The sequence below is a fragment of the Panonychus citri genome, unplaced genomic scaffold (assembly GCF_014898815.1).
Source record: "Panonychus citri isolate SS breed McGregor unplaced genomic scaffold, ASM1489881v1 Contig00101, whole genome shotgun sequence".
NCBI classification, from domain to species: domain Eukaryota; kingdom Metazoa; phylum Arthropoda; class Arachnida; order Trombidiformes; family Tetranychidae; genus Panonychus; species Panonychus citri.
The window spans coordinates 422,712-440,961 of NW_026515506.1; the positions used below are offsets into that span (position 1 = coordinate 422,712).

At 30.0% G+C, this 18,250-nt stretch overlaps 1 long non-coding RNA gene across 2 annotated transcripts in view; it reads right to left on the reverse strand.

Annotated features, from left to right (window-relative positions):
* Nucleotides 1-3,580: 3,580 nt before the first annotated feature.
* LOC128388666 (uncharacterized) overlaps nt 3,581-18,250 on the reverse strand; it is a 48,493-nt gene continuing 33,823 nt past the window's right edge. Inside the window, exons 4-7 of one of the 2 annotated variants that reach the window (XR_008325319.1) lie at nt 14,997-15,070; nt 14,786-14,896; nt 6,147-6,331; nt 3,581-5,947 (exon numbers count right to left, since the gene is read on the reverse strand). This is a non-coding gene — a long non-coding RNA (uncharacterized LOC128388666). Of the gene's footprint in view, nt 6,332-14,785; nt 14,897-14,996; nt 15,071-18,250 lie in introns of both variants that reach the window. The other variant, XR_008325318.1, reaches the window with a different exon arrangement.

Sequence of the window (18,250 nt, forward strand, 5' to 3'; positions counted from 1 at the left end):
TACAGTTAAGTTTATCAATCAGATTGTACGTTTTACACGAGCACACACATTAAATTGTTGTCGACAACAACAATCAACCACTTACAATTGAATTGACCAAATCACAATCATATTGTACCTACAATCAAGAGAGAGAGAGAGAGAAAAAAAAAATAGAAACAAGAAATGATCAAATTAAATGATTCATTGAAGTCTCTCAATAATAACACGTCAACATATACAATATATTATTTATTGGAAAACTACAAAATGCAAAATAATAATCAACAATCAAGCAAAAGTTAACCTAATCATCGTTGATGATGAGGATGATGAGGATGATGATGATGAGGCTACACCCACTCTCCAATTGATTTCTCCTTAACCTCCTTCTCATCCTCATCCTTACGGACTTGAAAACCTAATAATAACCATGAACAATATTGTTGATACATAATAATAATCAACTTGATTATCTAATTATATATGCGTTTGCAATTTGAATAAATTAAAAACTTTTTTTTCTTCTCGTTATGTTTTCGTTGTAGTTTTACAATTCAAGCTCAAAAAAAAAGTTTTATCATTGGAAACTTCAATACATTCAGTGTATCCTCATTCATCCGGTAATTTCATCATTTTGATGATAAGGATGATCATGCATCAATTAAAGATGATGCTGATGATGATTATGAAGATTAAGAAGTAAAAAAAACAACTACTGAAGATGATACAAAATTGATGATCATTTTTCATCTTTTCCGTTTTTATTTTATTTTTTTTCTTCTTATTTCTTGACAGACAATGACAAGCTATTCAATGTTAGAGTTTTTTTTTCTTCCAGGACAAGTTACATGTTTGTCAACATGAGTGAAAATTTCATCATTATCATGAATCTTTACTGAAACAGAGGAGATCATTTATTGAATATCATCATCATCTTTGATCTTAATACATTCTTATGAACGTGACTAGATCATCTTTGGAAAATGACTTGATGATTATTATTGTATAATATCAACAGGGAATTGAAATTTTCTTTTGAAAAATTTTCTTTTCCTTTCTTATCCATTATAATGTATGCAGAATGTTATATTTATTCAATGATGTTGAGAGAGAGAGAGAGAGAGAGAGAGAGTTCAGGATAAACAGAGGAACTTTTCATCGTCATCAATTTCCACCCTCAATCTCATCTTCCATCTTCATCTTTTTCCCTTCAACAACAACCTGAAATTCAATTTACTAGAAAACGAAAAATTGATTTTCTTGATTTTCGAAAAAAAATCAGATCATCTTCTCTCTACTCAAGTGACGATCAAATTGTTGGAAGTATCTGATGATGAAGATAATGGTCAACAAGATGACCATTGATGATTGTAAGATCATTTGACATATAATCGATTATTTAATCAACTCTTTTATTTCATTTTCCTTAAAAAATCCTCTTTTTTTCATCCAATTTCTGCTGATCATTAATGATTAGCATCATCATGAATCATCTTTCCTCATTTTATCTCCATCATCCTCATCTTTTTGTCTAATTAATTTTTTTCCTCTCCCATCATTTCCTGATCCTCAACTTTTTTCACAACATTTTATTATTCTTGAACATTGTGTCAACCTGATGATGAGGATAAGAGATGAGGATGAAATTTAAACTCAATCTAGATTAATGTAATAAGATGACGACAAACTAGAAACCAATTATTATCATTATCATGATGGTGAATCTTGATGATTAACAGTTAAGAGATAACAATAGTTAAAGTTGGAATTTGTTGTTGATCCAATTAAGGTGTCAACTAATCAATTCAGTTAAAGTACAATTGAAATTGAAAGTAAACGATGATGATGCTAACAAGAAGATGAGGATGGAAAAAGAAAAAGAAAAAAAAGAAAAAGAGAGAGAGAAGAAAATGAAGATAAAGGTTAAATATCAAGTAGAAGGAGAAGAAGATGATGATGAGAGATAATGATGAGGATGGAAGAAAGAAGATGAGAGGGGAAGTTCTAAAGACAAAGTTTTTCTTTCATCTTCTTCAATTCTAACCATCATATCCTCATCATCATTGTTGATGCTCATGTCGTTGTTGTTGTTGTTGTTTCAAAGTTGACAAAATGAAAAAAAAACACTTTCATCTTCATGATGATGATGAAAAATGCTCGAGGTGATAATATCCATGTGTGTATTTGTGTTTGTTATATAAATAATATCACAAAGAATCAGATTAATGGCCTTAAGGTAAAAGTAAACATTGACAGGTCTCCAAAAAGATATTGACCAAAAGTATGATAATAATAATAATATTGAGATATATTTATAATAATCATTGATGCTGATGATGAGTGATGAAGTAGATATGATGACCAGAATGACCAAAAGTTATGAAGCCTTTTTAATTTGTTGATTATGATGAAAAAGTAAAGGTTAAGTTTTATTTATATGTGAACAAGTTAAATATGATGAGGATGAGGATGATTATCAACATCATCTTGATGATGATTTGTTGACTTTGATCAAAATAAAACTGATGAGGATGAAGATGAGGATAAGGATGATGTGAACACTTAAGTACACATAATTTTTGGTAAGTAAACTTTGCAAATAATAACAATCAAAATAATCAATAATTTCATCAAGTAAACTGTGTTAACCATAAAACTAAAATTTTCTTACACATCATGATGATCATAATCGATTGGCTATTGATTAAAATTATCATTTGATATTCAAGGTGTGACAAACAAAAAATAAGCTTCATTTTTGGTTTGTTTGTCTATCAGGGTGAGAAAATTTCAGAAATCATCATGAAAATAACGATATTGGCTTGAAGATGAAGATGAAGGTGTATGAGGAAGTCTGAATGTTATTTTTTTCTCCACCTTTACAAATGGATAGAATTTCAAATAATCAATTTATTCTGGATTGTTTATCATGGAATTGGCTGGAGAATGGGAAATGAGAAAGAGAGTTGTGAGTGAGAATGATGATTTAGTTCAGTGGAATCTGAATTTGAGAATTGAATTCAATTGAATTGAAATCTTATTATTATTTTTTTTTCCTTCTTTCTTATTTTTCTGCTGTTGTTATTTTATCTTCCGCTGAACTTTTTTTTTCTTGGTGTAAGATTTGTTATAACAACAACATGATACAGTTTAGTATTTTTCTTTTTCAATTCGTTTTTTCATTCCCACTGTTGATTCAGAATTGAAGATTATCATCATCATCATGGAGAAGATAAAGATGAGAGGAAAGAAAATCGTGTGGCGAAAGGAAAAAGAACTGATAAGAATTGAATAGATTCTGAAGATGAAAAAAGATGAACATTGAGAGAGAAATCTCTCTCTCTCTATCTCTCTCCTTTTCTTCATCATCTTGACTATTAAAATTTACTTGCATAGTTGATTATTTATACAAAATAAAGATGCGGATGAAGGAGAGGAAAAGGAAACTTTCATCTTTGGAATCAATGAAAAGATTGAGAAAAAAAATAGATGAAGATGAATAAAAATTTTCAACTGTAAAGATTTTCTTGTAATCATCTTCATCTTCACAGTGATGCTAAAAAGATGATGTATATTTATATCTATCAAAGAATGAGTATATACTTGAAGATGATGAAAAGAAAAGTGAAATCATCAATATCTTCAGGGGAGGAAATAAGACCAACACACATAAAGAAAGAAAAAGTTAATCGAAATGAAAATTTTCATCATCAGAAACTTATGGTCAATATGATTATGGAATCAATTGTTATCCTATGAAAAGAAAAATAATAATAATAATTCATAAGATCAATCACTTTTTTTTCATCCTTAGAACTGAATCATCTTAATTTTATCATCACCTGAGAAATAATTCCGCTAAATGTTTAACTTATCATGAGATTTTTCACCACCAAAGTTGAGCTGAACTCTACGAGATGGCGCCACCCAACAGAAGGCACAAAAAGTTCCAGAATTTTTGATTTTTGCACAATCTTTTTGACAAAGTTTTCGCCTGATGATAAATAATAATTACGATTGAACATGGAAACATTTTTCTTATTTTTTCTGTACGAAAACTTTTTACTTCTTCTTCATTTTGATTGAATTTCTCATACAACATAACTTTCAGGTAGATTGAAAGTTCAAGAGTAATAACTTTTTCTGCTGAGAAATTGAGTTTCTGTTGAAAAGATGAAGTAATTTTTTTCTTCTCTTCTTTTGGAAATAAAAAAAAGAGATGAAAATGATAAAGCATTGATAACTTGTACTTACGATTGAGCAGCAAAGACTTTCGTGCTCAGTATATATCTACACAATCATCTTCCTTTAATCATCATCATGAAGATAATCATCATGATCATTTTTGATGAGAAATGAAAAAAAAGAAAGAAAAAAACTGAAAAATCGAATCGATAAGAATCAAGAATTGAAGTGAGAAGATGTACCTTTATATATATTACAATCTAAAGATGAAGATGATGATAAGCATGATGAAGATTCAAAAGATAACTTGAGTTATCTTTTCAATTTCATCATGAAAATAGAGGAGGAGAAGGAAAAAAAATGAATGAGCTGAAAACTATCCTGGGTCATTCAAATTGTCTGATATTACATTTACTAGATAATAAAAGACTTTAACTCATAATCTCCAGGAAGAAGATGATAAAAAACTATTCCGAACATGTTATCATCATCATCATCTTCTTATCCACCTTCACCTCCACCTCTTCACCACCATCATGATTCTGTAAGAGGGTCACTTCAATTTTTCACCTCTTCATTTCTTCATCTTTAAAAATTTTTTTCTTTCCAATCTCTTTCTATCAACTCGAGTTTTTTTTTCTTCTCCTCATCGTCATCATAATCATCACAAGTTCCATGATGATGGTGATACCATCATCATCATCATCACCATCATTTCTCAATTGTCCTTCCGCCCTTGACTGATTCTTTGTTAATCTTTCGATTGTTTGTCAATCGATTCATCATCATGTGAGCTTTACTTTCTCATCATCATCATTGAAAGATGAAAAAAGAAGAAAAATAAAGGAGAGAAAGGAAAAGAAAGAAAGAAAGAGAGAGAGATAGAGAATGTCACAAATCGATTTCTACTTTCACCTCATCATTCAAGAACATCATCATGATGGAAAATAACGAAAGGACAAAAATCGATAATTTTACCTGCTTATTGTTCAAACTTCTTTTTTTACCGTTACTTTTTCTCTTCATCATCATCATCTTCTCCCTTTATCTTTTCAACCATCAACTTACAATTGTCTAAATTTGAAAGGCTTACACAGGTAAAACCTTCCAAGTGCTCAGTCCAGTTTCTATCATGACTATCATGTTACTCTTTCATCTTTATCTTGACAAAATTTTCGCCTCTTTTCCTACTAACTTCTCTCCTTCTCTCTCTCTCTCTCTCTTTCTATTCAAAATTCAATTTTCTCACCAAAGAAATTTCCACCCTCAGTGTATAATATTGTATCATCATCGCACCATCACCCTTTCAAATAACAACATTTACAATATATACATTTGGTAAACCCGAAAACCAAATAATCAGATGATGATGTTACTCGTTTTTGCATAAATCTTGTTATTTTTACATTTGATTTATGCAGTAACATTGTTTATGTTTTTCTTTGGCAGAAAATAAGTTTTTCTCTGGTTATTTTCTCGGTGTAAATATGCAAAGTTTACCATGAAAAGTGAGAGAGAGAGAGAGAAGTGAATGTTTCTATTAAGGATCGGAGATTCAATATGTACTTCCTTGATAGAAACAAACATATAAGCAAAATAATCGGAGTAAAAATTTTCATTTCTTTTTGCAAAAGATAAAAAAAAACAGGATAGAGAAAAGGGGAAGAGAGAAATTTCCAGGATATCATGAATTTTACAGGTAAAACTTGCATCATGTCAACTTGTCAACAATCAGGGGTGAAAATACTTAGTTTAAGCTTGAAGGGAAAGTGTCAACTCTCTGTTAGTTATAATACAAAGTTAGACGAAGTTGAAGTTCCAAGTAGAGGATGAAGATGAGGATAAAGGTGAGGAAAAAAATGAAATAATAATATAACAGTTATTACATGTTCTCCTTTTGCAAGAGAATTACTTTTTCTTGTGAAAATCAAACATTTATCTCTTTATATGATTTCTTTATAACATAGATCTCTATTTACCTTGTATCTTCATTCATTTTAGTGGGTCCTCAGTGTCACCTTTCACCTCTCTCTCTCTCTCTCACTCTTCTCTTCCAAGTCATCTTTTAGTTCATCCATTTTGTTGTTTATATTCAATATCCAGGTAACTGATGAAAACTTATTTTGTCAAAGGTTTACCATCAAAACCAACCAACGTTACTAACCTGGTAAATGAAAAATAAACAAAGAGAGAGAGAGATAAACATAAATAATCACTCAATGAACATGGTCAACAATCAGTTGTAACAAATAATTTTCATGATGAATGAAAAACTTGTTCAAATGTTTACAATTGTTAAGAGACAGAAACAAAAAGAAAGGTCCTTTCAGATAAACAAACTATTATCAGTTCAAAGATCATCTTACCAATGATTAAACTTGCATCTTATTCATAACCAATAAATTCAGCATTTTCTATCAATCGAGTCACAATTTTCTTTATATTTTATGGTCATTGTACACTATACCTTTAGATAGATATAATATTCAATGTCATTTATTGAACATGATCAATTTAGGTAAAAAGGTAAAGGTTTCTTCCCAGGTGAATAGTGGGTGTGGGTGGTAACACCTAAAGTAATTCACCTTCATACAGATAACCTACAACCTTACAGAAAAGGTAACTTAGTTGAGCCAATTCTTTGAGAATTGGACATAAAAGAAAAGGAAGAGAGTGAGAGAGAGAGGAAGAGTGGGAGACTCTGTAGATGAACAATGTATTGCTGGTGAAAAAAAGGTTACACCATTAATTTGCCATTTTTCATCAATTCTATCACATAATAATAATAATTCTGGTCTCATAATCCAACCTCCTTTTCAACTCACTCTCTGTCTCTATCAGAAACACACACACCTTATGAGCCTACCTCCCATTTGCCTTTATCTTCATCTTCATCATCATCATCTTTCATCTTGATATTGTTTTTCTCTTTCTTTTTTCCACCTTCATCATCCATCAACACATCACATCCACTTTCTAAATGTTTGGCTTCCATTCCCTTGACTAACTGGGAGTGAGAACCATAGAATGAAAGAAAGAGAAAATGATGATAATAATGATGATAAACAAGAAGATGGAGATGGAGAAAAAACCTTCTGAAATATTGTATTCTCTTTTTATTTTATCTTCTATTTTTTTCTCATCATCATTATCTTCATCTCTCTTTCTCTCTTCAATCATCCTGATAATTGTCACTATCTTTTTCCACACTATCATCTTTTCAATCATCTTCCCTTCAAGAAGATAAGCACTCACTCTCAATTGAAACTATTTTCATTATTACTATTTCATGATAGTGATCATCATCACCACTATCTTATTGATGATGAAGAAGAGAAAAGTTAGTAAGATGAAATCTTATCACATTTATTGATTCTTTATATTGACTTACCTTTATGATCATCATGAAGATAAGGTAGAAAAAAAGTTCTAAAGTGATAAAGTTTTCATTTCATTTACTATTGAGAAAGAAAAAAAAAGAGATGAAGAAGAGATGGAACAATCTTCATTTTATCATCATCATCACATTTCATACTCAATTTCAATAATGATGATGATCCTCATCATTTTCAATCACTTCCTCTTCTCTCACCCTCCCTTCAACTCTCTCACCTACTTTTGTCCCATCAACCATTGAATCTCAATTCAAATAGTATAATAAAATTTTCCACCAATTCAGTAAATAATGATTCTCATGATGAATATAAAATTCAATTGAAATTTGAACAAAAGGATAGAAACACTCTCTCTCTCTCTCTCTCTCTCTCTCTCTCTCTCATTCTGTGTTCCAATTCATCTGTCAACTGATTCTATTTGATTTAAGCAAACTGATCTTTCATTCAATATCATCCTGATGATGAAAAGAGAGAGAAACAGAAAGATATTATTGAAACCATAAACTTGGAGTTTAAGTTTGAAAAATGATCTGTATTTGAACCAGAACCGGAAGTGTAATGATATTATTTCATTATTCACATTCATTATTGAGATGATTACATGAGAAATGAACCGATAAATTTGTCTCAAATATTTTCCCTCCTCTAACTCAATCTTTATATTTAGATAATAACAAGATGATAAGAGATGATGATAATAGTTTATATTGTTGTTGAGTAAAATTCCTATGGGAATATTTTCATCTTATCAGCTCATCATCATCTTTATACCATGAAAACTGGATGAACCAGAAAAGGATAAAGTTATAATTTCCATCAGTTTAACTAATACAACAATCAGCGTACACATGAAATGTATTAATAGATAATCATAAGTATTTAGTAAAAAGTGACAAGGAAAATGTTATTAGAATTGAAGAAGATGAAGAAAAAAGTTTATCATGATTCTTATAAATAAAGTCCAAATAAATTTACTCGATATTTGGTCTAAGAAAATGGATGATAATAAGTAAGAAAATTGAAGATTATAATGATGAGAGGATGAAGATAAAAGTACAATTGATGATCTTGTTCTTACTATCAAAATGCTGAGTCCTGAAGAATAAAAAAAAATTGTTCCAACAGAAATTCATAGTAATAGTTTTTAATATCATGGAAACGTAGATTATGTGTATTAATAGACATTGGTGTTGGTAAGAGAAAATGAGAGAGAAAAAGTTCCAAAACTCAGAAAATTGTTGGTTGACTGAATTTTTATACTTCGCTGCAAGATGATAACTCAAAATCTACTTAATAATAATAATCATCATCATTTTTATCATGGAGAGAGAGAAAAGAATAAGAAAAAAGCGAAAACTGGGAGTGGAAAAAAATTCATTCTAAAGATATTAAATGGGAAAATAGCGCTGGGAACTCATGAGATACTGTTAAGGTTATTATCATGTTGATGATTCTGCCGGTGATTGAAAAGGATCATGAAATTATGAGACTGAAACTGATGAGAAAATTGTTTCCATGATAATGATGATGATAAAAGGTAAGACATCAGACTCATTAGACTGAATTCCGATATATATTTGCCTTCATCATCATTGAATAATTTTTCAGGATTAGCAAAAAGATGAACTTTTTTTCTTCTCATTCTTAATCTTCCTTATCATGAATAATGAAATCGAATCAGTTTTGCACTCAGATTATCTCCTCTCTCTCTCCCTCTCTCTCATCAAATGAAGAAAAAGATGAAAATTCATCTATAATGATAATTGGAACTCATTCATCATGGGCTTGGCATTTATCCTTAAACTCACCTAAGAAAATAACAAGTGAAGAGAAAAAATTTTTTCTTATCCGAACAAAAAAAAAGTGTTTTCATCATGATGAATATTCAATTTTCATCTTCCATCATCACCCAGGTAGTATGATAATCTCTCTCTCTCTCTCTCTCTCTTTAACTTACTTTTATCATAATATTAAATCATCATCTTCTCATATGTTTCCACGTATATTATTCAAAGTGTAATCATGGTGGTGTAAAAAAAAATATAACTGAAAAGACCATGAAAGTAAAGTGAAACTTTTTTTTTTGTTCTCTGTTCAGAAAATCTTGAATTGAAATACATTCTGATTATAAGGTGAGCCTATGAGTGTGTAACTGTCGGTGGAGTGGATGAAGATGCAAAGTATAACAATAGACAAACCCTTTGATTATCACCTATGATTATATTGTATTTATTGGGTTCCCATGAGATTCAATAGTAACAGTATATTGGAGGATTTATGGTGAATAATATGAAGAATAAAAAAGAAGGTGAAAAAAAGAGATGAAGATGATGGAAGATGAAGATAAATGTGGTAAGAGAATGAGAGAGAGAAAGAGAGAAATATGAACATTCTATTTGGTTTCTCTCTCTCTCTCTCTATTTCTTGTAGTTCTAATATTATTTTCCATAAATAGAAGTTCTTAAATTCTCCCTTTGAATATTCACATTGAATTTCCTTCCAGAATTTTTATTCTCTTTTTTTTTGTTCATTTTCTTTTCTCTTTTACCATTCTCTTACATTCTCCCTGTAAGAAGAAGAAGAAGATGATGATAATATAACTAAGTATTCATTTTGTTTTCTCACAGTTAAATATCTTGTTTCAATTACTTATCATCAGAATAATCAGTTCTATTCTCATGTCAATTAAATTGTTTTCAAATATTGATTTTCGGTGAAAAAAAAGGAACAGAAATCTTGAAACTGAATATTATTCCCTGAACTTGTCACTATTATTATCATGATTTTTCATTTCCAAACCAGAAAAAAGTCTATACATGATTAGCTACTATTATTCATGATAATTAGCTTGAATCAACATCATGTTCATGGTTTTCCATCAACTTTTTTTCCCTTTCCTCTTATTATTATTGTCAACTTTTAAATTCTGTCAACCAATAAAAGGATAACAATAATGGTACAACCATTATTTACCAATATCAAGTACTAATCATTATCAAATGTAAATCAATTTGATTGAATTACATAAAAAACCTCAATATTCAGATACACTCATGGTAATCAGATGAAGTAAAAAAAAATCACTGAACATTTTTTTTTGTCTCCATCAACATAAACTCAATGGTGAAAAAAAATTAAAGTTCAACTTTGATTCAACAAACATCATGATGATCATTAAATACTCAGATAAAATCTGATGATAATATACTGGCAACGCCTAAAGATACAGTTAAACAAAATACACAGATGATAATGATAATATTAGTATGATGATGATGATGATGATGATGATAGTAATCATTTTGCACTTTTACATGGATACTCATTTGAACACAGGGAGTGAAAAGTTGGGAGTGAAAAAAGTGCTCAGGTAAAAATAACCGAAGAGGATAAAGATGAAGATAATATTGTACACTTGATGAGAATGATTAAAATCGATAAAATAAATTAGTTCTAGATCCTTAGGGTGAACCAATTTATGGTAATTCGAAATAAATTTCCTCCTAGTCAACCAATTATCTAGTTGGAGAAAACGAGGAAAAAACTTTTTTTTTTGTTCTAATAACAAAAGATCAGTACAAGTCACGCGATTTTCGGATACATTGTCTTTTCGTTTTCAATTCTATTCCGATAATAGTAATAATAATATTCATAACTAGATAATTATCATGATGATTCTGAAATAAGTTGGATGAGGGGAAAAAAATACAAGAGGAAACCTTTTTGTTATCATGAACATCAGTCAACATGATTACCTGTAAGTCTCTGTGTGTATATTTATTGATTGACAAAAAGAGTTACTATCTAATTGCTTGATAATAGATTAACATTTAGTTATTTTCATTCACCGGTTTCAATAATCATTAGGAGATTGAAGGACAATCATGGTGATGTTTTTTTTTGAAAGGTGAGTGGGCAAGCAAGATGATTGCATATGAGAAAGAAATTATTATTATTATTATTCCTCTTCCGGTTATCATTTGGCACGAAAACTCAACCAATTTCATATATAAAGTTATTACTATGATTATCTTTTTGTACATTTGATAATTATCATTGATGAGACATTTTCTTTCCCACCCTCCATCTAGAATCCACTTTCCACCTTCCATATGAAACTTTGATATTGAACTTTTATATTGTTAGTCTGTAGTTTTTGGTCTTTTGTTATTGACATGATTATATTGATTCGCCATGATCTTCAATTCTCTCTCTCTCTCTCCCTCTCTGAGGCAAGTGAATGAAAAGATACATCATCATGAAGACGATGTAAAGAAGAGGAAGATAAGAGTTGCAATGAGGAAAAGGTCGTGGGTGGATAAACGAAGGAGTTTTTTTTGTTTTCTTGTCTTATTTACTCTCAATCAGATGAGGTACAGAAAAAAAAGATATGGAGATAATCGGGATCAGAATAATCTGGATGAAGATAAATCTACTCTCTCGGTGTTGATGATGATAAACTTTCACTCTTCTTCCTACTTGTCCATCTTCATTTAATTCTTTCTGTCATTCTACTAGTTGAATTAAGGAAGAAAAATAGAGAGAAAGAGAGATCATCATCATCATCATCCTTCTTCATCATTATCATCTTTGTCTTTCACTTTGACAGAAAACGAACCTAAAATTCTGGTACATTGTAAATTCTGATGAACCATGAAAAGTGAAAGATATAAAAAAAATATCAAAATGTAAACTTGAGATCTCATGAAATCTTTGTACCTGCGTAATTACTGATTCACTCAGTTTACTCCGTTTCATTATTATTCAATCCTTAATACTAACTAATCTTTACCATGAGCAAGTCACTCAATTTGACTGAATTTTTCTTCTTCACTCTTGAAATTCAGAAAAGTTCATGTTGTCTTTTTTCACTGTTTTCTCACTAAACAAAAGCTTCACGTGATTTTAAAATCGTGAATCCAAAACCTCAAAGATAATTCACCAAGTTAGTATAATAGTATTACGATCAGAATATATATAAAGGTAAACAGAAGAAGATGATTAGGATGATGAGGAAGAAGAAGAAGATGAGGATGAGCAGGAAGAAGGAAGAAAAAAATCAGGAACTAGAATTTGAATCGTGATACTTATATAATCTTACACTGAATCTAATTCAATTTGAGAAGGTAAAAGTTTCTCCCTTTTTTTTTTACTTAAGCCAATCAATCTCACTGTTATTACCCTGGATTGAATCTGGGATATAATAGGATCTAAACATTGTGCTTGTCAGAATCCATTCAATCTTAAATTGTTATATATCCAGGGGAGTTTAACATGAAGATGGTGAAGGAAAGTGAGAGGAAAAATGATGATGATGTTGAAATGATGATGAAATTGTCCCTAAAAGTCAATATGAGTAATGATGATTTAAAGCATTTCTCATCTTATCATCATCGTCATTACCACCTTAATATGAACTCCTGATGATGATCATTGTCACCATCATCATTTCAATTCAATATATATTTATCACCATGATGGTGATGATAATTTTTCTAAGCACTTTGATCAATTATTTAACCTAAAGGTAAATTATCAGTTTATTTTCAAGCATTTATCACATGTGATTATATTGATTATCTTTTTTTTTCATTTCATTTTCCATGGAAAATGAGTTATTTCAAACTATCAATGTTCATGAGGTAAACTTAATCACCGGTGAAATTTATTTGGTTCACTTGTACTCTGAATGGTTATTGTTGTTTCTCTGTTATTTTATTATCACAAATTATCATGAGAATTGAGATTTCAGGTTAAAAAAACTGAGATAAAAGAAAATGAATCGATGAGTTTACCTGAAGGTTACTGAATGAATAACAATTTCATCTCAATGACGATCATTCTCAATTCATTGAAATTACTAGCGGAAGCATCATGAAATTTCATGGTAATGAGAAGGTAAGAAAAAAAGTTATTCAACAATCTCTCTGGTGGGAATGGAGAGAAAAGTGAAAAGTGAGAGCGAGTGGATGAATAAGGAAAAGTTCATAAAGGTCAGAGTTTCATGATAAGATTCAGAGGTTCCTTTATTTATTTAGCTTATTCAACATATATGTATATCTTGGTAAAGAGTGGGAGGAAAACATATGAAGATGGTGGAAAATAACTCAGGGAGTAAAAATGATAAAGAATAGAGATCAAGAAAGAGAACCACTGAGATGAAAAGTTCTGATTGAATTTTGTTTCTCTCTTTTTCCATGATGATAGCATAGTAGTGAAGATAAAGGAAGAGAAAGTGAGAGAGAGAGAAGAAGAAGTGAAAATGCAGATGATAATAACAATTTCTTTATCTTTTTCTCATTCTTTTCATCCATCTCATCATACTCATCATCTTCAAGGTTGACTTCAATATCTTCATCTTTATCTCTATTCAATTTTCATTTATCATTTCCTTTTCTCATCATTTCGCCATCAAGATGACTATCATCCTCATCATCACCATGAAGAGACAGATAAGATGAGAAGGAAGATTTTTTTCTTCCCTGATCATCATAACTGCTCCCATATCTCTCTCTCTCTCTCTCTCTCTCTTTCTTTCTCTCTCTCTATTGGTTACTAATATCATCAGTTATTATTGTTCAAATGAATGATTAACTGAACATCCAGATAAATTCAGATAGACTTTCAGACTTAATGATATTATTATTTATTCAGATGAATTTTTGTTTTTTCATTCTCCATGTAATATATTACCATAGGTATACAGGGAGATTACTTGATTATGCATATATACATTTATACCTTGTTTCAAAGTTTACATGAGACAAGTAGCAAGACAAAAGTTATTCAAATGAACATGATGCTAGACATGATTATCAAATGCATCGTCATCATCATCAGGAAAAAAAAATATTCTGATTCTCATTCATTCAGCATAATGTAAATCTTGGAATTTTCATCTTTACATTCCATCATCATCTTTTTTACCATGTGATACATAAAAGTTCATTATCATGAGGAGAAAGTAAGAAAAAAAAGGTCAACAATCAAAGTGCACAGAGAATAAAAAACTAAAGAGATAGAAAGTGAAAATATAAGTTCTAATGAAATATTCATGTGTATTAGAACAAAACTTTGGAGAGAAAAAAAAATTTTCTTCTAGGATCGATTCGATTGTCCAAAATCAACCTTCGAGTGCATATTTATGAATGCTGACCTATTGAACTCCCTGATAAACATCATGATAGAGAAAAAAATAATATCGATCTTCATATTGGACATACCTGTTGATTAGTTTTCACCCTTCTGAGATTGAAACAATTAGTTAATCCAATTGTCTGAATGGTCCAAATCACTTATCCTTTTCATGATGATTAAAATTTATACAGAAATATCTAAATGGTGATAATTTATAAATAGTAAAATCAACAATTAAATTAGCATAAATTGTGATGTTGATGAGAAAACAATTAAAGATGATGATTAAACACTTACTTGATTGATTAATTGTTCCTATCAAGTTATGGTTGATTATCACGCTAATCACCATAATGATTAAGTGTATTTACCTTTGGAGAAAATAAAACAAATAAATTACAACAATTAGTAAATCATCAAGAAGAAGATAAAAAAAGTAATCAATAAGAAAACAATACAAATATAAATAAGTTATTGAAATCAATCAGAATCTCAAAGTAATTAAGTTAATGAACATAAGACAATTAAGGAGAGAAACAAATTGTTCTGATTAATAAATACAAATATTTAGCAATTTAATTGTTTCACTTAAAAGGAGGGAAACAGTTGATTATGATCATCATGACAATTTCATGATCATTATCATGGAAAAATTGAAGATATTTTCCATCTCTTTCCTTCGTTGAAACTGTTAAATTATATTTTTCAATGAATGAATCAACTGAAATGATTTTACCCTAAGGGCATAATACAGATTGTTGTATATACGTTTTTTTTTGTTTGCAGATTGGTTGATAATGATGATAATAGTCATTCTTGATAATGATTATCATGATAAAACAAACAGATAATTTATTGAATACACTGGAATCACATTATAATATGTAACCTGATTAACCTTGATGGTTAATAATATATATCATGATAGTAATATAATCATTTCATGATAACTTTATTTGATTGGTAACAAGTAACAAGGAATAAAAAAATGGCTCATAAGTTATCATTCAATAATCATGATGATCCCAAAGATTTATTTAGGAAAGTGATTAGTTTTATCTGATTTCTTCTGATTGGAACTTTTTTATCTTCTCTTTCCATGGTTACCATGAGTTTTTTTACTTGTTGTCTTCATGATGCTTCACCTTTCAGTTGTTTTCTCATCTTCCAAGCATCTTTACCTCCATCTTTTCCTTGTAATTCTTGAGTATTTTTCTTTTTACTTCTTTTTACTTCTTTTCTTCTTCGTCTCTCATTCTCTACTTCTTGAAGAGATGATGAAATAACCCTGAGGGTAATTTCTTAATATTTCTTTTCGATTGTTGAACATTTTTCTAGGAGAGTCAAAACTAATATAATAATACTAGTTCATCAATTTCTCCTCTTTATCATCAACCATTCTGATACCGTTGATAATCAAACTCAAATTATTTATTCTCATCTCATATACAGAACCATTTTTATAATTTTGTCATGAAGACTGAAAATCAGTGATGACCAGGATGTTGGTCTTAACCCTCGTGATAATCAGCAAATGATAAATAAGATGTTAAGACACCAATTCACGCAAAACGAAGCAAATAGAATTACAAATTAATCCTTGATCGTGGTAAATAAGGATTAACAATCACAAGTGTTCAAATTCGGTCGTTACTATGCAATTAAGATAATATTATGTAAGAAATTTGTCCATTAATATTTCACGGCATTTTAATCCAGTACGGCTATTTTACTCAATTATTCAAGAAATAAAAGTCATGAATGTTAGTAGGGGAAAGCTAAGAGTATTCCCACCGCCTCCCTCAGGTCGAGGTAGCTAGGCTATAAGCCCATGACCTGACCATACTCTTCTCTGCTATTAGTCTACAATGTTATTGTGTTAATTAGTCTTGTTATCAAGTTGAACTCTCTCTATGTGTTATTGCACTACGTTCTTAGTGAATAAGATATATGATAGGTATGATAGAATGAGTTAATAAGATTTAAAAGGCAACAAAAGTTGCGCTGCGAAGTAAAACAAATAAAAGTCATGAATGTCAAACTTGAACAGAGGAGTGAACAGAATTGAAGCGCCCAAACCTACTATTTTCAAGGTCATTACGGTCATTTACTGAGAGACGCCTTGAAAGGTCATTTCAAAGTCATGTGAAAGAGCAAATCAAATTATCCCTCAAATGATAGAAAATTTCTTCCAAGGGTCTTTCGAATTAAGGGTATTAGTTATTACTGAAATGGCGAGTCTTATTTGCGTCTCATACTTGATTGGAAATATCCCAATATTGTAATCTGATTGCAGTTTGATCCAACCAAGATGAAATTCAAGAACCCTAGTGAACCAGGTAGAGACCTGCATCATACGACTATTGTAAATGGATAAGGCATTTCCTTCTTTAACTTTATAAGGTCAATTGAATTTACGAAGACTGTTGAGGAAATATGACCAGAGTAAAGATTGGAACAAAATTCATAAACCATTGCTACAAAAATTTAATGTTTTCCTTTAAATATTAAATAATAAAGTAATAAATGTTATGTCAAAATTTCTTATTTTCTTCCAAGGGTCTTTCGAATTAGAGGTTATTAATTATTACTTCTATCAAGTGTCAATTATTAGAAAATGATGACGGAGGAATTTGAGTCAATGAGAAATCTCTTAGATAGTAATAATATATCATATTCTTAAGCAAGTGCATTTGATATGCTTCTGGTAGAAGGACCGGCAAATGACCTTGAAATTCACAAGGGAAACTTTTTTCCAGTTATTCTCATTATTAACAGACAAATAAAAATCCTGAATATTACCCTCAAGATGGTGAATCAACTTTGCATGAATTATAAACTAAAACCATTACCTGAATGGAAGATCAAGAATCTATCAACATGAACTCCAGAGGGCTACAGCCCACTTGATCAACTTAATCTCACCATTAGTAAAGTTATTAGGCATCTTCTTCCTCCTCATTATTATCATCATCAAAGAGGATAATGATAATGATGAAATTATCTTGCATTTATATCAATAAAAATCGATTGATATAATACCGGCCATTATTCTCATGATATTTATTATTAGTTTCACCAGAGCTCAGGTTTTATTCATATATTATATTTATCTCTGTTATCCAAAGTATTTTACTCCACACAACCACCACCTCCAACTCTCAACTTGCTCTTATTCCTCTTGATCATTATTATTTTTATCATTCCTTTCCAATGGTAAACGATGATTCCCACTGAATTTAGTTCGATATCAACTGAACAGTTCAGAACTTCTGATAATAATATTCAACTTATATCCTAAATTGTCATGGTCATTAGTTTTTATCTTCTCTTTCTTTCTCTCTTTTATATATTGAATTACATTCCCTTATTTAAATAACATTTCACTCCCTTGTAATGATGATAATAATATATCATCATCATGATACCAATCTGAATAATGCTCAGAACTTTTTTCTCGTCTCCTTCATTCTGATTGAAAATAAATGATGGACTCTCTCTCTCTCTCTCTCTCTCTCTCTCTCTCTCTTCCTCTCTCTTTCTCCCTCTTT